Consider the following 24111-nt stretch of genomic DNA (forward strand, 5'->3'; position numbering starts at 1 on the left):
CGTCTAGTAAGCATCTCCCATCCTCATCATCCATCGCCACTGGACGGGGCGGGGCGGGAAGAGGGCAAGGGAGACAAGTTAGATGTCGGCAGCGTGCCAGGACCCTCCCTGCAAGGACCATTCCCTGGGGCCAAGACCCCTGGAGGGGTCAGGTTTCTGTCCCCTTCAGTCTAGGGGCATGGGTAGGGGTTGGGCAGGTGCCCTCTGTACCAGAACCTCCTGATCAGAGACAGACAGCTGCCTCTTCCTCCTCCCTCTCTCTCCCCAGCATCTGATGACGGTGGTGATGACATCAACCCAGACTGAGTCCTGATCACATGCAGGCCCCGTGCTAAGTGCTTCACACACATGTAACTCATTTAATCCCCACAGTATCCCTCGAGGTGAGTCCTGCCACCCCCGCTTTGCAGATGAGTAAAAGGAAGAGCTGAGACCATGGTTCTCTGCCTCCCAGCTAGCAGGTGGCAGAGCCAGGCCTGAACCCAGAAGTCTGGCCCCAAGCCTGTCCTCCTGTCCTACATGTGACTGGGTGAAGGAGGGAGGGAGGGGAGGCGGCATGAAGGGGCCTGGGTTCTGGGTCCCCCTGGAAGACACATGCAGCGTGGTTCTCAAGGAAGGGAAGAGAGAGGGAGAGGGACCAGGAGGGCGGGTGCTCTGAGGCAGAGGAACCGCCGGAGCCGGGCTGAGCCTGTTGGAATGATGAGGACGGCTAACATTTGTCTCCTGCTTACCAAATGCCAGGCACTGTCCCAAGCGTTTCACAAATGTTAGCTTGTTCAGCCCCCATGGGAAAGGGATGCCGTGTGCCCCATTTTACAAGTGAGAAAACAAGTTCTCTGTGTTTGCCCATCCACCCCTGCGCCAACCACCACTGCTCCGGACATCCCACCAAGCTTCCACGCACCCATCTTTCCAAACTTCCACCCAACCACCCATCTTCCTTGTCTTCCAAACACACAAACTGACCCGTCCTCCCACCCACTCCTCCTTTTTACTTTTTTGGGGCCACACTGAGAGGCTTGCGGGATCTCAGTTCTCCAATCAGGGACCGAACCCGGGCCCGGGCAGGGAAAGCACTGAGCCCTAACCCCTGGACCACCAGGGAAGTCCCCATCCGCCTATCCTTCCATCAGCCCACACATCCTTCCCTCCCAACCGCGCAGACAGAACACGAGAAATCACACACAATCCCAGTCCAGGGCTGTGGAGTTCTTAGCCTCTCTTTTTCTTCTTGGTAGGGGGAGGGGGATGGTGAGGACATGGTGACTGTCGTGCCCCGCCCCCCTCTCCCCCGCCAAACACACACAAAATCTTACTTGTGCTCTCAGCTGGGTCACAACCCCTAACCCCCAATAGCATTCTCTGAACTTCCTGATCGCCACTACAGCCCCTATTACCCTCGACGGCTCTGTGACACAAAGAATCTCAGGGAGGGACCCCACATGGTTAGTTCAGGGTCTTCTCTGAACAGTACCTTGGAGAGTCTGATGAAAGCAAAAGACCCTCTTGCCAGAAACATGCACGTGGGCCAGAAATGTTACACGTTCTTTCCCAGGGGGAAGTGTGTCACGGGACACACACATACATATGCACACACGTACACACTTCACGGGCCCTGGGTTAACAAGCCCAGTCTGGAACAGAAACACACGGCCCCGGAGCCTCACACACCAATCACCCTCGCCTCTAGAGCTGGCCCCGGGGACTGCCCCAGAGAGGCCCTTCCAAGGCTCTTGCTGCATTGGTGCAGCAAGATAACATACTCTCTCTCCGGCTTCATATCTCCGCCCACACCCACTGTCTTCCCATGTCACCAGCTCTGTGGCCTACGAGCCCCTGCCCTTCCCAACCAGCCTAAGGTGGGCAAGGCCTGGCTAGGGAATGACAAGGCAGGATCTGCAGAGAATCGGGAGAAGCCGGAAAGCGGGGCGGGAGATCCTGGCTGCAGATGGCATAGAGGTTGGGGAAATGGCCCGAATGACCCAGGGGGCCCAGGCTGGAGAGGGCGGGGCTGAAGGATGTGGCTGAGCCAGGCTCTTCCAAGAAGGAACGTCCCTTCCGGGGAGGTGGACAGGGGACCACGCCCCTCCGGGAATGAGCGGGATGCTTGGCTGGTTACCTGCGCTACAAACGAATCATGAAGGGAAGGAGGGGGTGTCCACTCCAGGTCTACGCAGGGCCCCCAGCTGGGGACGTGGGGAGCGTCCTTTCGGGGGCCAGCTGTGGAGAGAGAATGAGAGAGAGGCTGTGAGTGGGACAGTCAGTGAAAAGGAGAAGGATGTAGCCAGAGAGACGAGAGGTCAAATACAAGTTTAAAACTATAGGAAACAACACTGTACATTATCACATATATATATGCAGACACACCGCACTATATCTACATATACTGTGTGTGTGTGTGTGTGTGTGTGTGTGTATACACACACACACACACACACACACATCATGCAATAGCATATAACATTATATGATATAATCCATCAGCACTTCAATCTAGCAAAATACAGTCAGGTCTTGTCATCTGAGGTGCTTATGTCCCATAAGGTCACTGTGAATTTGGGATTATGGCCACTGAGTTGCCGCCCCTGGGGAAAGACGGGGTTAGCTTCCTGCCAGCCTCTGGTCCCATTCTCATCAACCCATCAATATATCCCCTTGGTTTATGTGTGTTTCTGTTTAAAGACACCTTGTTTGGGACTTCCCTGGTGGCGCAGTGGTTAAGAATCCGCCTGCCAATGCAGGGGACACGGGTTTGAGCCCTGGTCCGGGAAGATCCCATATGCCGCGGAGCAACAGAGCCCGTGTGCTACAACTACTGAGCCCATGCGCCTAGAGCCCGTGCTCCGCAACAGGAGAAGCCACCACGATGAGAAGCCCGCACACCGCAATGAGAGTAGCCGCTACTCGCCGCAAATAGAGAAATCCCGCGCACGGCAACGAAGACCCAACTCAGCCATAAATAATAAATAAATTTTTTAAAAAATAATAAAACAATAAAGACACCTGATTTAATATAAATCGTTGATTCGCTCATACTGAGCTCAAGGCCAACAGCGCTATAACTCATGCCTGAGGGCAGGCCATCTCACACGCGCGATTTCTCCAGAGCACATCGCAGCAGCCTTCCTGTGCTTTCGAACACTGGGCAGCCCTTCAGCCCTACACGGGAGGGGCCGTCTTTAAGAGCAAAACCACCAACAAAAAGCACAAAAGTGCAAAACAACAGGGCACTAAAGAGGATGCTTGTTTATAGCTCTCGAGCTGAACAGAGAGGCAGAGGGTCGCCGTGTTCAACCTCAGCTGGGAGCACGTGCGTCGGGAGACTCAAATAGACTCATGGCTCTGCACACGTCCACACGTGACCAGGAAAGCGCCGTGAGTATTGACTCGGGGGTTATCAATGTTAGCAAATCGGCGGATTCACAAATATGGAATCCACGAATAACAAGGATTGACCTGGTGACAATAATGATGGTGGCTGTGATGATGATGATGGTGGCTGCTGGTTTTAAGTACTCTGCACGTATTAGCCTGTTCACCATCTTTGAATCCCTATGAAGCAGGTGCTTTTCGCAGCCCCATTCCACAGATGAGGAAGGCGAGGCTCAGAACGGTGAGCCATGTGCCCGAGATCCCTCCAGTAGTCAGTGGTCAGGCTGGGGTCTGAGCCAAGGTAGGCTGACTCCAGAGTCCCCACCCTTAACCACTATCCCACAGACGGTCCTCTCATCATATTGTTTTTTTTTTTTTTTTTTTTTACGCAGGCTCAGCGGCTATGGCTCACAGGCCCAGCCGCTCCGCGGCACGTGGGATCCTCCCGGACCGGGGCACAAACCCGCGTCCCTTGCATCGGCAGGCGGACTCTCAACCACTGCGCCACCAGGGAAGCCCCATATTGTTTCTCTTTTAAATGTGAAGCCAACATGGCCACAGCGTCAAGATAAGACCAAGCTGGGTGACAGCCTTTGTTAGCATTTTGTGAATGCCTGGGATAGCTCAGATCCAAAAAAGTGATAAAGCGAGAGCAGATGGAAGAGAGAGGAGGAACGGGAGCTGCTTCTCCTTTTTATGGAGAGCCCCAGGCCCCAGAAAGATCTAGAAAGCATCTGTCACAAGACCCTGGAACACGGGATCCTGGCCCATCTAGATTCCAGGTGCACTGCCCTGGACCAGGGTGATCACAAGCGCTCAAGGCGGCTTTGTGAGAGCCGCCAGCTGCATGTGGGTCCTCCCCTCCTCCCTGCCCCAAGCTTTGGGTGTGGCCCAAGTTCTGTAAACGTCGGACCAGAAGTAGAGCCAGGAGGTGGGTGTCTCCTGAACAGGGCTCTCCAAACGGGATCTGCGGGTGAATGTCCAGTGGGAGGCTCCAGCCTGTGAGAATCTGTTATCCATGTGTTTTCATTCAGATGGTCACAGCAGAGCAATGGATGAGGGGGACTTTGCGGGGAGAGGGCAAGGCTCTGCATGGTGATGGGGTGTCCGTTACATGGGGGTTTAAAAATTCACAGCTCAGATTTGTGTATGTCAACACATGTCAATTCAACGCATGTTCATTTTACCTTTAAAAAACTGTACAAAATAAATAATCAGCAGAGTTGTAGTGGGGGAGGAGAGCTAACAGACATGGCAAATTTTGGTAACTGTGAGAGCTGGATGATGGCTACCTGGGGGCTTCAGTACACCATTCTAGTTAATTTACGTCTTCTTGAAAGTTTCCATAATAAAAAGAAAACCATTTGTCAATGATCAGCAGGTCCGGGGTTCCTCTGAGATGGGTCCCCCGTTCAGGCGCCAGGGTTGGCATCTATGTCGCTATCAGGTTGATGCCAAGAGGCCCAGCATGGGGTGACAGTCTGGGGGTGGAGTCAGCAGTTCAAATCCCCACTTCCCCACACACGGGCTGAAGTCGGGCAAGTGACTTCACCGCTCTAGGCTTCAGTGCCCTCATCTGTAAAATGGGTACGGCAGTGGAGAGGCTCTTAGGCCTTTAATCCTCAGGTGTAGTAGAGTATTTCGTAAGCGACAGATCCTGTTACACAATCATTTTAGCTGCCATGTGAATCTTACCTAGCGTGGCAACCCCCAAAGCTTTCTGGCCACAGCACAGTCAGGTTGGACAAAAGTCCCCAGGCCCCAGCTTTTCCACCTGGTGCCTTTTGCCACATTTGGCCCTTGAGCACATTTTGAAGGGTTTACACCCAAGGCAACAGAAATACAAGCAAAAATAAACAAATGGGACCTAATCAAACTTATACGCTTTTGCACAGTAAAGGAAACCATAAACAAATGGAAAAGACAACCTATAGCCTGGGAGAAGATGCTTGCAAATGATATGACTGACAAGGGCTTAATTTCCAAAATATACAAACAGCTCGTACAACTCAATAACAACAAACAACCCAATCAAAAAGTGGGCAGAACAGCGAAATAGTCATTTCTCCAAAGAAGACATACAAATGGCCAACAGGCACATGAAAAGATGCTCAACGCTGCTAATTATTAGAGAAATGCAAATCAAAACTACAATGAGGTATCACCTCACACCAGTCAGAATGGCCATCATTAAAAAGTCTACAGGCCTTCCCTGGTGGCGCAGTGGTTGAGAAACAGCAAGAGGGGCCACCGCAGTAGGAAGCCCACGCACCGCAATAAAGACACAACACAGCCAAAAATAAATAAATAAATTAGTTGGTGGGAATGGACATTGGTGCAGCCACTATGGAGAACAGTATTGGAGGCTCCTTAAAAAAACTAAAAATGGAGTTACCCTATGGAAGGGTTTACATATCATTTGATTATGCATGTGGTCCGACTTAAACTGCCAGGTACCAGGTCTCCTCGGGTCCTTCCAAACCCCTGTCGTTACCCTATTTGTCAGGTGAGATAAACGAGGCTAAATAGAGTGTTGAATGGGAAACCATGGGCCACACACAACCAGTGATACGTGCCCCCTGCCCACTCATGCACAGGGCTACCCAGGATCCTGCAGCTCACAACCTGGCAGACAGAGGGAGCCTTGAAAGACGCAAATGAACCCACTAAGAGTGGAAAGACAGAATTTGAATGCTGTCTGGATACTTGATGATACTAAGAAATTGTGATTAAGATTCTAGGTATAACGATGGCATCGTGTTTTTGTTTTTCTGCTTTTTTTCTTTTAGAGTCCTTACCTTTTAGAAATACATCCTAAAATACGTAGGGGCGAAATGATAAAATGTCTGTGATTTACTGCAGAATAATCCAGTTCTGGGAGTTCAGGGGCATACTGACCTGCGCTGTCCAATACGGAAGCCACTAGCCATGTGTGACTACGCGCATTTAAGTTCAAGCTAATGAAATGACTTGAGTAGTTATCTGTCCAAAGAAGATATACAAATGGCCATAAGCACAGGAAAAGATGATCGGCACCACCAATCATTAGGGAAATGCAATCAAAACCACAGATGCTGCCTCACCCCCATCAGAATGGCTACTATCAAAAAACCAAAACTTAACAAGTCTTGCCGAGGACCTGGAGAAACTGGAACCCTGGTGCTCTGTTAGCGGGAACGTAAAATGTTGCAGCTGCTGTGAAAAACACTTTGGCGGTTCCTCAAAAAATTAAAAATAGAATTAGCATATGACCCAGCAAGTCCACTTCTGGATACATACACAAAAGAATTGAAAGCAGGGTCTTGAAGACATATTTATACACCCACGTTCACAGCAACACTATTGACGAGAGCCAAAAGGTAGAAACAACCCAAGTGTCCATCCACAGATGAATGGGTAAGCCAAATGTGGTGTCTATTTACAATGGAATATCATTCAGGGAGGAAATTCTGATACAGGCAACGGCATGGATGACCTTAAGCTAGGTGAAGTGAGTCAGTGACAAAAAGACAAAGATACCATCTGATTCCACTTATGACGGAGAGACAGGAAGTAGAGTGGCAGTTGCCAGGGACTGGGGGCAGGGGAGGAGAAACCGGGAGTTATTGTTTCGTGGGTGCAGACTTTCGGTTCTGCAAGATGCTACAAGTTCTGGAGAAGGATGGGGGTGAAGGTTGCACAGCTATGCAAACGCACTTAGTGTCGCTGAATCGCACACTTCGAGATGGCTGAGATGGTACGTTTTGTTATGTATGTTTTACCACAGTAAGCAAATGGGAAAAAAGGGGAACAATGAGGAATACGAAAGTTTTAAATCAGAAAGATTTACCTTAAAAGTGTAAAGGAAATTAAACATTTAGTTCGCGGTCACGGGGGCGGCATTTCGTGGGCTTGACAGCCACACGTGGCTGGTGGCTACCACACAGGACACCGCAGATCTAGAACATTCCCATGGTGGCAGAAAGCTCTCTTGGACAGCGCTGGTCTGTCAGAGTGGCGGAAAACTGAAAATTGGCAAAGAGTTGGTTGATGGGGTCCATGTTTTACTTATTCTACTTTATGCACATCTGCGGTTTTCCAAAATGAAAATTTTTTACTTTGAAAATACTTGAACATCAAAAAATCATACGTCTCTCTGAGTTTTTATTGTCTGTCTCCCCCACCAAAATGTCAACCCCCCCCACCCAAGGACAGGGATTTTTGTCTGTTTTGTTCCCTGTGGGACACCCAGAGCCTGCACAGAGCATGGCACATGGTAGGGGGTCACTAAATATTTGTGGGGTGAACAAATGAATTTGCACAGGGGGTTAAACAAACCCAATCATTCGTTCAAAGAGCAGCCTGGTGAGAAAGGCGTTTGCTAATCTCTGGCTCTGTGTCCAGCATGGGTGAGAGCTGAGGATACCATAATGAACAAAAGCAGACCCAGTCCTTGACTTTGGAGAAGATCATGACTAGTGGTTCTCAACCAGGGGTGACATTAGACATCCCTCTCCTTCCTCGACACACACATACTCAAAAAGCTTTTGAAAAAGTGACCAGGGCAGGCGGGGGACACACAATTAGCATGCAAAGCTGCAACCCCAAATTACGCACAGGGGAGTGGACGTCTTGCGTTCCTTCAGAGCAGAAGCTTTAAAAGCCATCGCATGGTTCTGCCCAAGTCCTGGCATGACATGGATACATGGACAGAGCCACAGCCAATGCACGAAGCTCGGACACATGAGCGAGAGAGGAGCCTTTGCTGTTGTCAGCCACTGAGATCTAGGGCTCACTCATTACTGCAAATCACTCAGCCGAAGCTGACTGATACATCTCGGAAGAGCCCACCCTGCCCCAGTGCTTCCTTGGTATCAGGCCCTGGGCTAACCCCACACCTATTGATTCCTCCCAGTCCCCGGGGAGGCAGGAGGAACGTTTCCCACAGCGCAGGAAACTGAGGCTCCCAGGGGTCAGGACACTTGCCCCAAACCACACTGTGAGGCCAGAATTTGAACTCAGACCCTGTGATTCTGAAGAACCTCATTCTCCACCACTGGGCTATAAAAAGCAGGAAAAGCTGGGCTTGCGAAACCACAACCAGCTCAAGAGAACAGCCATGATGCAACAATGACAAAGTGTCCTTCCAGAAAATCGTGTGAATTCCTCCGGCACTTGGAATGCCATTGGAGTTTTGCGTTGTCATCAGGAGTTGTGCAGAAGCCAGGCTGCTGAGCAGGATACAGAATTAAAAGTCCCCGCGAAGCTCCAGAAACAGGCTAATTTTAATTTAGATTTAATTTAATGCTAGTAACCCTCAGGTTATTTGCAAGTCATAAAAATGAAAGTCGACGGAACTCTACCATTTGCTGATGGGAAGTGATAGGTGGAGAAGAGGATGTGGCAAAGTCTAGCTGTTGCTTTTCCAAACACCATTTCCCCACCCCTCCTCGCCTTGCTCACAGAAGCCTGGTGCTGCAAGGGGTAACCCCTGCCAATTCCAAGATGTAAACAAACGCTGTTCTGAGTCAGTCAGTCTTTTTCAAACTATGGGTCATGCCTTTGAGGGTTGTGAAATCAAATTAGCAGGTTGCGACAAGGAATTTTTTTTTTTAAGTTAAAGAGTATAGGGTCAAGTGGAATGGGATAGAATAGAAAATACTAAAAAGCATCACACAGGGTAAGCAGTTTGTGATACTGGTTTCAATTATGTGTGTCTCTGTGTGTCCATATTTCCTACTGTGGGTTGTGGCCAAAATAGCTTTAAAATAATTGGACGAGGCCAGGGGCACTGCTATCCCCTTTATCAGCCATTCACTTTCCCAGGCTTCCTAGCAGCTAGGCTAGCCATCGTTTTGCAAATAAGTAAAAGCCAAAGTATACAGGGTTCTGCTCAATGAATCTTCTGGGGAAGACAGAATCTGGGAAAGTTTTTCTTCCAGAATATAAAGACAGAGCTTCTCTAGGGAGAAAGTCTTTTGCTTCCTGCTTCCAGCTTTGAATACAGTTGAGAAGACTGGAGCTGTGGCAGCTATTTTGCAATCATGAGGCAATAAATCGGAGGCTGATAAGCCTACCTACGGAGGATAACTGCTGAGAGGAGAGAAAAAGACTAGGTTCTTAACAACTCCTCATGGGTTGCCTGCCTCCAGACTTCTTAATCCTTACAGTTTAAGCCACTGTTAGGTTTTCCGTTATTTGCAGTCAAACACAACCTGACACAAATGAGTTGGCATTTCTAGACATCTTTGCAGCCCATCACAAGGACTCTCAAAGCCTTCCGTGCGTCAAGGACTGTAGTCTGTGAATCCGCTGATTGAGAAGAGAGGCCCAGCAAAATGAGAGAGGGCTGATGGTAAGGGGATCTGAAAAAAAGACCACTGGGGCCAAAAACTCTTCTTCTCCCTAGTCCCACTGTTTAGAGCTCCTCCTATTTATTATCCAACCCTTGAACTTGGGCTGGCCTTTTGACTTGCCTTGGCCAACAGAATGTGGTGGAAGTGATGGTGTGCGTTTCTGAGCCTACTCTTTGCCCAGCTGCCATGTGACAAAGTCCAGGCTAGCCTTTTGGAGGACAAGAGACACATGCCCATCACCTCTATCATCCCAGCTCACAGCCAGCCAAGCCCTAGAAGCAGAGCCGCCTAGCTGACCTACAGCTGTACACACCCAGGTAAGACAGAAGTAGCCAGAGGTACCCAAGGCCAAATTCCAACCATTAGAATCACTGTTTTTTTTAATCCACTGTGGCGCATTGTGTTTTCCAAAGATGGCTGAAATAACGTCTCCAACCTCCCATGATCTGCCAAAGTGCGATCTTGCCAGTCCTCTTGAATTGAGGAAAATTTGTGACCACTTCAACTACGACAGTGCAACAGAAGTGCTACTATGTGACTTCTGAAGCTAGGTCATAAAAGTCAATTCAGTTTCTGCCATGTCCACCAGGACATTTACCCTAGAAGCCCTAAGCCGCCTTAATAGAATTCTGACCGCTCTGAGGCCACCATGCTATGGTGAAGCCTAAGCTAGACACATGGAGAGACCATGAGTAGATGCTCTGGTTGATGGTCTTATCTTCAAGTCATCCCAGCCCAGGTGCCACGCATGGCATATGAACAAGCCCTCAGCCCCCAGCCTGCGAATCTGCCCAGCCAAGACCGCAGACATCATGGAGCAGAGACCCACTGTGTCAAATTCTTGGCCCATAAAACCTGTGAGCATAATACAATTGTTCCATTAAGCTGCTACATTTTGGGGTAACTTGTTAAACAGCAACAGTAACCAGAACAGCCTCTAAAGTTGGGGGTTATTTGTTATGTGGCAGCAGCTAGCTGATACAGCCCTCTCTAGAGACTAAGTACCAACTTTGACCTCACACCTCTGACTCACCCAACTCTTTCTTTTTTTTTAAAATTAATTCATTTATTTTTGGCTGCATTGGGTCTTCATTGCTGCATGCAAGCTTTCTCTAGTTGCAGTGACAGGGGCTATTCTTCGTTGTGGTGCACGTGCTTCTCACTGAGGTGGCTTCTCTTGTTGCGGGGCACGGGCTCTAGGTGCACGGGCTTCAGTAGTTGTGGCACGCGGGCTCAGTAGTTGTGGCTCACGGGCTGTAGAGCACAGGCTCATTAGTTGTGGTGCACGGGCTTAGCTGCTCCGCAGCATGTGGGATCTTCCCGGACCAGGGATTGAACCCATGTTCCCTGCATTGGCAGGTGGATTCTTAACCACTGTGCCACCAGGGAAGTCCCTCACCCAAGTCTTACCCATTCCACCTCCCAAATCTCTCCACTTTATCTCCTCCTCTCCATGACCACTATTCCTGCCCAGATCCAGGCCTCACCATCTCTCTTTTCATCTATCCATCCAGCCAGACTTTTGGGAAGAGAGAAAGAAAGAGCTATTTGGAGAGCAATTAAAATCGACACCACCTTTATGTTCAGTGACCTTTAGAGTTCTAAAATCACTGAATTAGTTTAACAACATAAAAGCGTGCCCTATAAAACTTGGATTGCTCATAAAACAACTGGTGTCTAGCTCCTAAAAGCCTTGTTTACACAGGTAGTCACACATTAGAAATGTTTGGTATGTTCTCTCTTTTCCCTTTTTGCCATTCACTGCTCTCCTAAGTGAAGCTACAAAGCCACAGACTTGCCAAGAAAATCAGGCATCTGAAAAGGTTTTTGAATTTTTTCTTAATACTAGTGTATAAAAAACAGGGGGAAATTCTGAGGAGTGAAACAGGTAACGGGATGGGGTGAAGGGAACAAAAGCAGGGATTACACTGACCGGACACAGGGCTGCCCAGGGCATCAAGCAAAAGAGAACACTTCAAGTTCAGGAAAAAATGTAGTTAAGAGAAGTGAAGGGGAACGAAAAGCCCCTACAACATTCCACACATGCTTTAGACCACTTGTTCCTAAACGTGGGCAGGCAGAATCACCTGGAAGGCTTTTAAAATAAAGAATGAAAAGAATGGATTTCAGAATCAGCAGGTTGGGGGCAGGGGCGGCGGGGGTGTGTGTGTGTGTGTGTGTGTGCTGAAAATTTGCATTTCTAACAAGTTCCCAGGTGATGCTGATGCTTCTGGTCCAAGGACCACTGCTCTAGAAGCTTTTGTCTCTTTAGTTTTCCTTCTGGGGCTCTTGCTCTTGTATAGAACACAAGCCACCAGTTCCTAGCCAGTGTCCAGGCCCCTGACAATGTGGCCTCACAGGGTCCTCTCCGAGGCTCAGGAGGGTCCAACATCCAGTCTCAGTCTCATATCCTTTTAAACAGAACTTGGATTTGGTTCCATTCAGCAATGCACCCTCCTAAGAGGATGACTCACGGTGAGTATAGGCTTTTTGCCCCTTTGCCAGAAACTTCCTTTCTCAGCCTCCTTTGCAGCCAAGTGTGGACACGGGAAGATTTTTACATTTGGATAAAAAAGACAGAGCCTTACATTGGGAAGATTATTTGCCCCTACTCTTTCCTGCTCGAGAGAATGATGTGAAGCATGGTGACAATGGCCAGTGCTACAGCAGCCGTTTTGCACTCCTGAGGGGGAAGGCCCAGCGGATCAGAGACAGACCCAGCGTCCTAGAAACACTGAGCTGCCAAATATCCCTGGAATGGCCTTCAACTAGGTGTTTTGTTCCAGAAGAGAACTAAAAGCCTGAATTACTAAGGTTAAACATATACCTACTCTATGACCCAGAAATTCCACTCCAAGGTATTGACTTAACGGATGTGAAAAGTATGTCTACAGAAACATTTGTACAGAAATTTTCATAGCAGCATTATTCACAAAAGCCCCAAATTGGAAACAGCACAGTGTCCATCGACTGGTAGATGGAGAAACAAACTACGTTATATCCACGCGCTTGAATACAGCTTAATAATGAAAGGGAATAAACGACTGATACAGGCAAGGTCATGGATGAATCTCAAATCCACCATGCTGAGGAAAGGAAGCCAGACACAGAAGACCATTCACTGTGCGATCCCCTTGAAGTAAAGTCCTAGTGAAACTGATGGGGAAAAAAAATCGGAGGTGTGATTGCCTTAAGGGGGCAGCAGGAGGGGGAGAGGGCTAAGTACTGACTAGGAAGGTCCACGAGGAAATCTTCTGTGATGATGGAAATGGTCTGTAGCTAGATCTGGGTGATGGTTACATAGGTAATATTTGCCAAAATTCATCAAGCAGTGCACTTAAGGTTTGTGCCTTTTATTATACTTAATTTGTATCCCGGTAAAGCACAGCTTAAAAAAACAAAAAACAAAAAAAACCTACACAACCGATTCTTGTGATTCGTGGTAGTTATGTTCTACAAAGTTGCCACAAACACTGAATTAGAGAATAAGGAACTATTGCTCCTGGGAGAAATACAGCTTCTCATGAGCCTCTGGTCCCAACATTTTCATCAACCGATCAGTACATAACCTTGTTTTTAACGTGTGTTTCTGTTTAAAGACACCTGATTTAATATATACGGCTGATTCATTCGCAGCGAACCCATAACCAACGGCGCTGTAACTCACACCTGAACGAAGCTCATCTGAGACACATCACAGCCTTCTGTGCTTAGGAACACTAGCCAACACTTCAGCACAATGTTTGGGGGGCATTTTAAACAGCTAAATCAGCAACAAAAAGCCCCAAAATGTGAAAAACGTGGCACTAAACAGACCAAGAAAAAGCCACTCGGCTACAGTGTAAGAGCTGAAACAAGAAGACAGAGGGTCGCCCTGGTCGATCTCAGCTGGGAACAGGCACACAGGACAACTCAAATTTTTCACTTGCTCTGCACATGTCTGTAAATGACTGGGAAAGCACCCGGTGTGCTGATCTGGGGGTTACAAAGAAATTTTAGCAGGTAGATGAATTCACAAATATGGCATGTGGGAACGAGAATCAACTGTACGGGGAAATACTGGTCAAGATTATAGCACATTTATTTACCCTTTACCCGGAGATTTCACTCATGGGCCTGATCCTACAGGTACAACCTGACACATCCAAAATTATACATTTAGGAGGTTTTTAGGGCATGGTGTGTGTCTACCAGCGAGATATTGGAAGTAATCCACTGGCCATCAGTGGAAAACAGGTTAAATAAACTGGGTCCATCTAAATGGGAATACCATGCAGCTGTAAAAAAGAATGAAGAATGCAAATGGCCACCTATATGGGAAAAGAACCTGAAAAAGAATAGACATATGTATATCTATAACTGAGTCACTTTGCTGTATACCTGAAATTAACACAACATTGCAAATCAACTATACTGCAACGTAAAATTTAAAAAAAAATTTTTTTAAAGAATACAAATGGCCAACAAGCCCATGAAGAGATGCTCAACATCATTAGCCACCAGGGAAATGCAAATCAAAACCACAAGTGGAGACCGCTTCATCCACTAGGATGGCTACAATCAAAAAGACAGACAGTAATGAGTGCTGGTGAGGATGTGTAGAAAGCAGAACCCTCAGACACCGCTGGTGGGAATGGAAAATGGCGGGGCCTCAGTGGAAAGTAGTCTGGGAAACTCCCCAAACAGTTAAACACCGTTACCATGTGACCCAGCAATTTCACTCCTACATATATACCCAAGAGAAATGAATACATGCATTCACACAAAAACTTGTACACAAATGTCCATAGCAGCATTATTCATAATAGCCAAAAGGTTGAAATAACCCAGATGTCCACCAATGGATGCATGGATCCACAAAACGTGGTCTCTCGGTATGGTGGGATATTACTCAGACATCAAAAGGAATGAGATACTGATATACCACAGTACAACATGGACGATCCTTGAAAGCATCATGGAGTGGAAGAAGCCAGACACAAAGGACCATATATTGTATGATCCCATTTTATGAACTGTTCAGAATAGACAAATCCACAGAGACGGAAAGATTAGTGGTTGCCAGAGGCTGTGGAGAGAGAGGAATTTGAAGTGGCTGTTCTTGGGCACAAAATTTTTTTTGGTGGGGGGAGGTGATAAAAATGTTCTGAAACTAGACAGTGGTGATGGTTGCACATTATATAATCTTGAATATATAACCTGTGAATATACTAGAAAGTGCTGAATTGCATACTTTAGATAGGTGAATTTCATGGTATGTGAATTATATGTTAATAAAGACGTTATTTTTATTTTTATTTTTCTGCAGTACGCGGGCCTCTCACTGTTGTGGCCTCTCCCGTTGCAGAGCACAGGCTCCGGACGTGCAGGCTCAACGGCCATGCATGGCTCACGGGCCCAGCCGCTCCGCGGCATGTGGGATCTTCCCGGACTGGGGCACGAACCCGTGTCCCCTGCATCGGCAGGCGGACTCTCAACCACTGCGCCACCAGGGAAGCCCCAAAGACGTTATTTTTAAAAAAGGAACAAGGATGTTCTCCATGTACTGACAGAAAAAGTTCTCCACGACTATTGTTCTGTGCAGAAAGTAAAATGCAGAAGTGTGTATAAAACGTTACCATCTGCTTAAAGACAGTGGGGGAGGAGATACAAGAATATATATTCTAGTAAATCAACTACGTATCCACTTAAAAAAAAAAAAAAGACTATATATCCTAAATGCCTTTCTAGGTCTAAAGAACTTCCAGAAGGATCTCTACAGCACTAAACCCACTTATGAACTAGGAGGGGGACCCAGCAGATGGGACAAAGATGGGACGGAGACACTCCACTGCAAATTTTTCAAAAATAGTTTTTGGTTTTTCAGCCAATGTCCTAACCATTCCAAAAAGCAAAAGTTTTTTTTTAATTTGTTTTTTTTGTTTTTTGGCCATGCCCCGAGGCTTGCAGGATCTTTGTTCCCTGACCAGGGATTGAACACGGGCCACAGCAGTGAAGACTCCAAGTCCTAACCACTGGACCACCAGGGAATTCCCCCAAAAGTACATTTTATAAAATGTGTTAAAAAAAATAAGAGGACAGTTTCCGCCATCACTCATCAGCGTAAACTGCTACTTGCAGCCGAATGCACACAAATTAAAAAGCTATTCAGTGGTAAAAGGAAGCACTGGGATTTGAACCCAGACTTCGGGACACCAAATCCTTGGACTGCCTTCCAGGACACCCCACTGCCTCATTTCCAGTGTCCAGGAAAATGCTGCGAAACTGGGCATCTGCTGGCATGACCTCCCTTCCCTCTACCCTTCCCCGGCGGAAATTCAGGAGCCTTCCCTAGTCATGGCCCGATTTCTCTCACATGATGCTTGAGGCAGAACCACTGGGGAGTCCTGAGAAGTGGGAGCCTGAGGTCTACCCCACGAGGGCCAGGGAGTTGGGTGGGCAGGTCCTGAGCCAGCCATGGGTTTGTGGTCCTGGTTTCAAGATGCCACACTTCATCCTGTTTCTTAACAGATGCCCCCCACCCTCCTCCAGGGCTTACTTACAAGCAGCATCGTCCATCTAACTCTGTCTGTGCTCACCGCCTGGAGGGCTGCAGGGGAGTCGCTAACCAGCCTCGGGCTTCCTCTCGGGTCCCTTCTAAACTCAGCTCCCCACTCGGGCCAAAGAGATCCATTTGATTTGAGGTCACGTGGTTTCCCCTCCCCAGGACTCTCCACTGCCCCATTCAACAAAACACTGCTGGGGAGACAGCGGCAAGGACAACGGACATCCCTACTCTCCCGATGACGTTCTAGGACAGGAGTCAGACCACGAACAAAGACATGGCGCCGAGAGGAGGAAAGCAAGGAGGCAGGAGAAAGGTGCTGTGGGGAGGGGGCGGGGAGGGCTGCGGGTGCATTTTTAGCGAAAGTGGTTGGGGCGGCCTCACAGAGAAAGGGGAGTCTGAGCTGATGTGCAGGAGGGAAGGGAAGGAGCGATTCAGACACCCAGGGAAGGGTGGTCCAGGAAGAAGGAACAGCAGATGCAAAGGTCCTGTGGCAGAAACATGCTGGGGATGCTTGAGCAACAGCAAGGAGGTGAAGCGGGGTTGAGAAGACGATGAGGGTCAGCCACAGAGGGCCTGGTGGGCCGTGGTGAGGACTCGGGCTTTTATTCTGGGTGAGTCCGGGGACGTGACCTGACTTGGGTTTTCACAGGATCCCTCCGGCTGCTGAGTGGAGAACGAATTGCAGGAGGCGAGGATGGGAGCAGGGAGCCCAGAGAGGAGGCAATGGTGGCAGGGGAAGAGGCGAAAAGTGGTTGGAGTCTGGATTTGATGGCAAAGCAACAGGGTCTGCAGGCGGACTGACCAGGAGGTGTAGGGGAAAGAGCAGCGTCAAGGGCCCACTGGAATTTGAGCCGGACAGCAGGGCAGAGCAGCTAAAAGTGGGCGGCCAGGCAGGATGTGAAGTGCACACACACCCTTACACCAGCTCTCTTGGTTGATAAAGCAGCTGCTCCAGCTAAGGCCATTCCTCGCTAAGGTATTCTGATGGTCCCAAAGCTACTAATTATCGTATTAGGAGAGGGGTTGGCCTCCCGCCCAGGACCATGCAGGGAGGGCTGCTGCTCAGAGACAGAAAAATAGCTGAGATATGCAAAGCCTTCAAATCTTCCTCACCCAGCAGCTCTTTGTGTGTCTTGTTTCAGAACCTGGCCTTTCCCCAAAGTCTAAACTGAGATTGGCGGTTTACATCTGACTTTGAATCCTTAAACCATCTGGGGGTATATGGTGTAAGGTAGGGATCCCATTTCATCTCTTTCCAAATGAATGACTAGTTTTTGGTCCCCAGCTTGGATTATTAAGTCTCTCCCTTCCCCATCAATGTGACCACTGGCCACTCTGGCCTCAGACCAGATGTCCATACTCATCCTGGGCTCTCTGTTCATTTCCATTGGTAAAATGTCAATTTCTATTAATTCCCTAATCTCCGAGATAAAACATATTCAGCTGGACAGGTAATCAATAGATGGATTGATGCTGGGCAGAAGGTGATGGACAGTCCAGGCAGCAAGGTGCCTCAGAAGGGTACAAGGTCCCGAAAGCAGAGACCGTGACGTCCCTTTGCTTGACGATACATTCTCAAATAACTTGACTTATAGATCACGTTATCAACTTTTAATGAAACCATCCTCACAAAAAGAGACAGAGGGCATAAGAAAGGACTCACAAAGAAACCAAAAGATTAAAAATCATAAGCTACAGACACAAAAGGTCACCTATCGTATGATTCCATTTCTAAGAAATGTCCAGAAAAGGTAAATCCATAGAGACAGAAAGCAAATTAGGGGTTGCCAGGGGCTGGGGGAGGGGAAACGAAGAGAAACTGCTTAATGGGTACAGGGTTTCCTTTTGGGCAAACGAAATTATCCTAGATAGGTGGGTTGGCAGGAAACTAGATAGAGGTGATGGTTGCATACCGTTATTAGCGTACTAAAAGCCACTGAACTGTGCATTTTAAAATGGTTAACTTTTTAAAATTGAAGTAGAGTTGATTTACAATGTTGTGTTAGTTTCAGGTGTACAGCAAAGTGATTCAGATATATATATATATAAATTTTCAGTTGCTTTTTCCCTTATAGGTTATTACAAAACATTGAGTAGAGTTCCCTATGCTACACAGCAGGTCCTTGTTGTTTATCTCTTTTATGTATAGCAGTGTGTATCTGTTAATCCCAAACTCCTAATTTATCCCTTCCCCCTCAAAATGGTTAATTTTTATGCTATGTGAATGTTATCTCAAAAAAAGAAAACACAGGGCTTCCCTGGTGGCACAGTGGTTGACAGTCCACCTGCCGATGCAGGGAACACGGGTTCGTGCCCCGGTTCGGGAGGATCCCACATGCCACAGAGCAGCTAGGCCCGTGAGCCATGGTCGCTGAGCCTGCGCGTCCAGAGCCTGTTCTCCGGGAGAGGCACAACAGTGAGAGGCCCGTGTACCGCAAAAAAAAAGAAAACACAGTTAATGTAAGCAGAAAATAAAGACGATGGTCCCATTCCTATTGTAAGCTGTTCCTATTGTAAGCTCTTTTTAAGCCACATTAGAAAGTAAAATCAGGGACTTCCCTGGTGGCACAGTGGTTAAGAATCTGCCTGCCAATGCAGGGGACTCGGGTTTGAGCCCTGGTCTGGGAAGATCCCACGTGCCATGGAGCAACTAAGCCTGTGTGCCACAACTACTGAGCCTGCGATCTAGAGCCTGCAAGCCGCAACTACTGAGCCCATGTGCCACAACTACTGAAGCCCGTGTGCCTAGAGCCCGTGCTCCGGAGCAAGAGAAGCCACTGCAATGAGAAGCCCGCGCACCGCAAGGAAGAGTAGCCCCCGCTCGCCACAACTAGAGAAAGCCCGCTCGCCACAACTAGAGAAAGCCCGCGCAGCAACAAAGACCCAACGCAGCCAAAAAAAAAAAAAAGTAAAATCAGTGATGTTTTCAGCAGAACTGGCAAAAAGTTGACTGAAACTTTAATTATCAAGAACATCATTCAAAATAGAGACTTTAGGTTTTATCATTAGTAATGACTATTGATAAATATAATGCTATTTAAAATGTTTGATTTTTTAAAAAATCTTCCTCACCTGTTTTTAATGGACATTTTTATGTATTTTTTTAATAATGTACCAAAGTGGAGTCATGTACGTATACAGTTTATAAAAAACAGGTGACGGTTAAGGCCTGGACTTTGGAACCAGACCTCTGGGCTCAAATGCCACTTAACTGATGTGTGACCTCAGGGTAGTCACTTCAGCCTCCCTTTTCCTACAGTTTCTTTCTCTATAAAATGGGATTAAAAGTAGCGCCCACCTCAGAGGGTTGTGAGGATTAAAATGAATGGATGCATGTAAATAGATATGCATTAGGCTCACGCTTACCATTTTTACTGCCAGGAGTGTAGAATCAAAAGTATTGTGGCCTCCGCCAGGCGATCGAGGTCAGCGTCGGCCATCATAAGTCAAGTGGATAGTATGTACCTTTGATGTGATAAGATGGGAAGGGCACTTTATCTCTGTGGTCTTCCTCCCAAACCCCTAAGCCCTTGTCTAATCACGAGGAAGACATCAGACAAATCCCGAGAGAGGCACATTCTCCAAAATCCCTGGCCAGTAGTCCCCCAAAATGTCGAGGTCATCAAAAGTAAGGAAAGTCTGAGAAACTGTCACAGCCAAGAGAGGTCTAAGGAGACATGACGACGCAACGTATAAGGTGGTGTGCTAGGTGGAGTCCTGGAACAGAAAAAGGATATTAGGGGGAAACTAAGGAAATCTGAATCAATTCTGGAGTTGGGTTCACAGTGATGTTGGGTTTTGGCTGTGACAAACATCAACCAGGTTCTGTCCCCTCTGTCCCCCTGATTCTGCCCTGGTTCTCCTACAATCTCATCCCCACATGGTGACCAAAGGGATCATGTTAGAATGCAAGTCCGCTCACGTCCCTCCTCTGCTCGGAGCTCTCCCATGGCTCCTGCCTCACTCAGAATCAAAGTCCAAGTTCTTACTGTGACCATCTGCCCCCATCCCACCTCTGTCCTCACCTCTCACCCTCTCTCCCTCCTTCACTCCCCTCCACCCACACCAGCCTGCTCCATATTCCTCCAATGCCCCAGGCACACACCTGCCTCAGGACCTTTGCACCAGATCGGTGAGGTTCAACCTGATTCTGCTGGCAGTCACGATCCCCACCCCCTCACCCAGCACTTCCACCTCCCTCTCCTGCTTTGCTTTACTTCAAAGCTCTGATTACTATCTCACGCGTGACTCTGATTTATCTTATCTATTGCCTGACTCTGCAAGGAGGAGCGGGTGAGCCCAGGTTTTGGTCTGTTGTGTTCCCTCTGTGTAAACATGGACTGAATGACAGAGGGGTACCATCCTCAGTGGTCACAGCTGATTCTGAACAGAGTAGGTGTGTGACCAGGTTTGGGGGAGAGCATGGTGGGCAGGGGGGACACATCACAGGCTGACCAGGGACCCACAGGGCAGGGCTCACAACGGGGGACCGGCCACTGGGATGAGAGCAAGGCCCAGGGGCCCAGAGGGAACCTGTCAGGGGCAGATGGGAGAGGAGGTGAAAGGTCACAGGTGGGGGAGGGGTGAAATTGGGCCTCACCACAGAAAGCTGCTCAGAGAAGGGAGAACTGAGCAGAGGTGCCGATGGGGCCGATGCCATAGAGAACGTCTCAGAGACAGTCAGACACGGAGAGAGAGAGGAGGTGGGCACATCTTCCCAGGACAGTGGGGGGATGCTCCACAGGACTTACCAGCCGCCCCACCCTGCACACCAACCCAGGAGGCAAATTAATCCAGTCAGTCTACACCAGTGGCTCCTGCCCCAAATGCCAGGAGCCACCCCAATATGGAAGACAATAAAAACTCCAAGCAAGTGTGCAGAATGTGTACAGACACCACCCCGATGAAGCCTGTCAAGCTGGTTTGGAACCCTCCACAGGGGCAGGACCCCCAGACAACGCCCGCATCCCCACTGACATTGTGGACGGCTCGTTCACAGGCGCTGTGGAAGACAACATCTCTCAAGTCCACAGAGCAAGGGTTAAATAACCAACACCAGCAGCAGGGACTGCCAGGATGGCTTTCATCCCTCACTCAGAAAGGAGGGTTCTAGAACATGCGATGGGGGGCACACCTCCGTCAAGAAGGGAGGGGAGCCTACAGATAATTTCTACCTGGCATCACACAGAGCCTGGGGCTACTCTAATTCCACCCTTATGAATAATGGGGCAGATGTAGAACCTTCTAGAACGTTCACAGCACCCCTGAACTGGAAACAACCCAGATGCCCATCAACGGAAGAATGCATGAATACACAGCAGTCCATCACATAATGGAATACTACACAGCAATGAAAAAGGAAAAGCCTACTGGTATATACAACATGGAATCATCTCACAAACGTCATGTTGAGCGAAAGAAAACACCGCTGTATGGTTTCATGTGTAAAGTACACACCCACTTTTAACTATGGAGTTAGAATCAGGATGGTGGTTCCCTGGGGGTTGGAGGGGTGGGGCGTATATGGAGGGGCCAGAAAGGGTCGGGGCATCTTTTGGGAGGGGGTCATGTTCTGGGGGGTTTTTGTTTTTAAATCTGGGAGCCAGTTACATGGGTGTGTCCAATGTGCAAAAAATCCATCCAACTGGACATTTATGATGTGTGCTCTTTTCTCCATGTTGTAATTCAACAGAAAGTTCCCCCAAAGGGGGAGAAGACAGAAGAATACAAAAGAATAACTGTCTCCCTCATCGACTACTGGTAGAATGTAACATGGTGTGATCACGTGGGAAACAGTCTGGCAGCTCCTCGAAGGATTAAACAGAGTTACCCTGTGACCCGGCAATTCCACTCCTGGCTACATTACCCAGGAAACATGAAAATATGTATGCACTGAAAAACATGTACACAAATGTTCACAGCAGCATTATTCATAATGGCCAAAAGGTAAAAGCAATCCAAATGCCCATTAACTGATGGATGGAGAAACAAAATGTGGTCCATCCATACAATGGAATATTACTCAGCCACGAAAAGGAATGAAGCACTGACACATGCTACAGCATGGATGAACAGAGAAACCATCATGCCAAGTGAAAGAAGCCCGGCACAAAAGACCACATATTATATGATTCTGTTTATATGAAATGTCCAGAATAGACAAATCCATAGAGAAAGTAGATCAGCGGCTGCCAGGCCTGGGATGGATGGGAGTGGCGGGGGAGGGTGATGGCTCAGGGGCACAGTGTTTATTTTGGGGGTGATGAAAATGTTTTAAATTGAAATGGTGATGGTTACACATCTCTGCGAATGGGTATGATATGTGAATTGAATGTGTATGATACGTGAATTGAAGCTCAATAAAGCTGTTTTAAAAAAAAGTAACCGTGAGAGTGTTAGTTGATCATTGCTAGGTGGAAGACACGTTTTCTACTCTTCTGTATGAACACTCTATTTCAAAATTAAAAAGAAAAGAAAACTACCAAACATGTACTAACCACACCCAGGCACTTGATTATTCCCATTTTACAGAATGAAAATTGAGGCAACACCCCCCTGAGCGTGCCCCAGGTCACAAAGTAGGTCTGCCTGGAAGCCGGGCTTTTGGTTGTTAAGTAGCTGGGTCCTCCCGATACCCTGCTTGTTCTAGGGGGCAGAAGCATGAGAGGCTGGTTTTGGAGTGTGGCTGGGACTGACCTTCTAGCCCTCTTCCCTGCACATTTGCTTCAGCAAATGCCTCCTACTGCTTTGCTGAAGTCATTCCTTCATTCAATTCAAAAATCAATAAATATTTCCCGAACCCCCATTATGCCTGAATTTCTTCAGCAGCCTCAACAGTCTCCCCACCCCCACTCCCAGTTTAGGGATATCCCCACCCCCACTCCCAGTCTAGGGATCTGGTTTGACCCTGAGTCACCTCCTGTCCGTCCTCTGCCCTGAATCCGAGCAGAGTTCTTGTCTCACTCGGAGTCAAAGCAAAGTTCTCACTGAGGCCCACCAGGCCACATAGGAACTGGCCCTGTTCCCACTGCCCTCATTCCCTGCCCTCCTCCCTCCCTCCTTTTACCACTCAGCTCCAGCGACATGGGTCTCCTCAACCTTCTTCGCCCTTGCCTGTCTGTCCAGGGCCACCTGGCAGGGGACTGTTCCCAGTTTCTTTTAGGGGGGAATGAAAATGTTCAAAAGTTGATTGTGGTGATGGTTGTACAACTCTGTGAATATACGAGGAGCCACTGGTGAATTGGAGGGTGTGCGAATTACATCCCATAAAGCCATTTAAAGAGAAGCACCACAGGAGGCATCAGCTGGGAACAGGGATGCCAGGGCGCTTGCAGAAGAGACAGGGTGGTCTTGAGAGGTATCTGGATTGGGATGTAAGCTGGTGGGGGGAATCACCACAGCGGCGCATCAGCTGGGGCCTCGGTTAGCTACCCGCCACTTGGAAAGCCAGCAGGATCTCTGAAAAGACCCCAATGTGGTGACTTTGTCAACTTTACAGAACACACCTACTGCAAATAACAAGAATGGACTCACATGTTGCGAGAAAATGTTCACAACACATATATCAGACCAGGACATATATTCAGAATATATAAAGAAATACTACAACACAATAAGAAGACCAACAACCCAATTTTAAAACGAGCGAAAGGAGACCTACAAATGGCGCAGAAGCCAATGAGATATTCGACATCTTTAGTCATGAGGGAAATTTGAAATTTTCAATTAAGACCATAATGAGACACCACTACATACCCATTTGAAAATTTATAAGACTGATAACAGCAAGTGGTGGTGAGGAGGTGGAGCAACTGGAACTCTTATGCACGGATGGGGTAATGTTAAATGTTCCGGCCA

The 24111-nt window shown here is 48.1% G+C and overlaps 1 long non-coding RNA gene across 1 annotated transcript in view; it reads right to left on the bottom strand.

The window, feature by feature from the left end:
* Positions 1-24111, bottom strand: part of LOC112415600 (uncharacterized) — a 28302-nt gene continuing 4191 nt past the window's right edge. Inside the window, exons 2-3 of the long non-coding RNA XR_003006333.1 lie at positions 2120-2220; positions 1-39 (exon numbers count right to left, since the gene is read on the bottom strand). This is a non-coding gene — a long non-coding RNA (uncharacterized LOC112415600). The remainder of the gene's footprint in view (positions 40-2119; positions 2221-24111) is intronic.

This window comes from Neophocaena asiaeorientalis, unplaced genomic scaffold (assembly GCF_003031525.2).
Source record: "Neophocaena asiaeorientalis asiaeorientalis breed wild unplaced genomic scaffold, Neophocaena_asiaeorientalis_V1.1 scaffold629, whole genome shotgun sequence".
Classification (NCBI taxonomy): domain Eukaryota; kingdom Metazoa; phylum Chordata; class Mammalia; order Artiodactyla; family Phocoenidae; genus Neophocaena; species Neophocaena asiaeorientalis.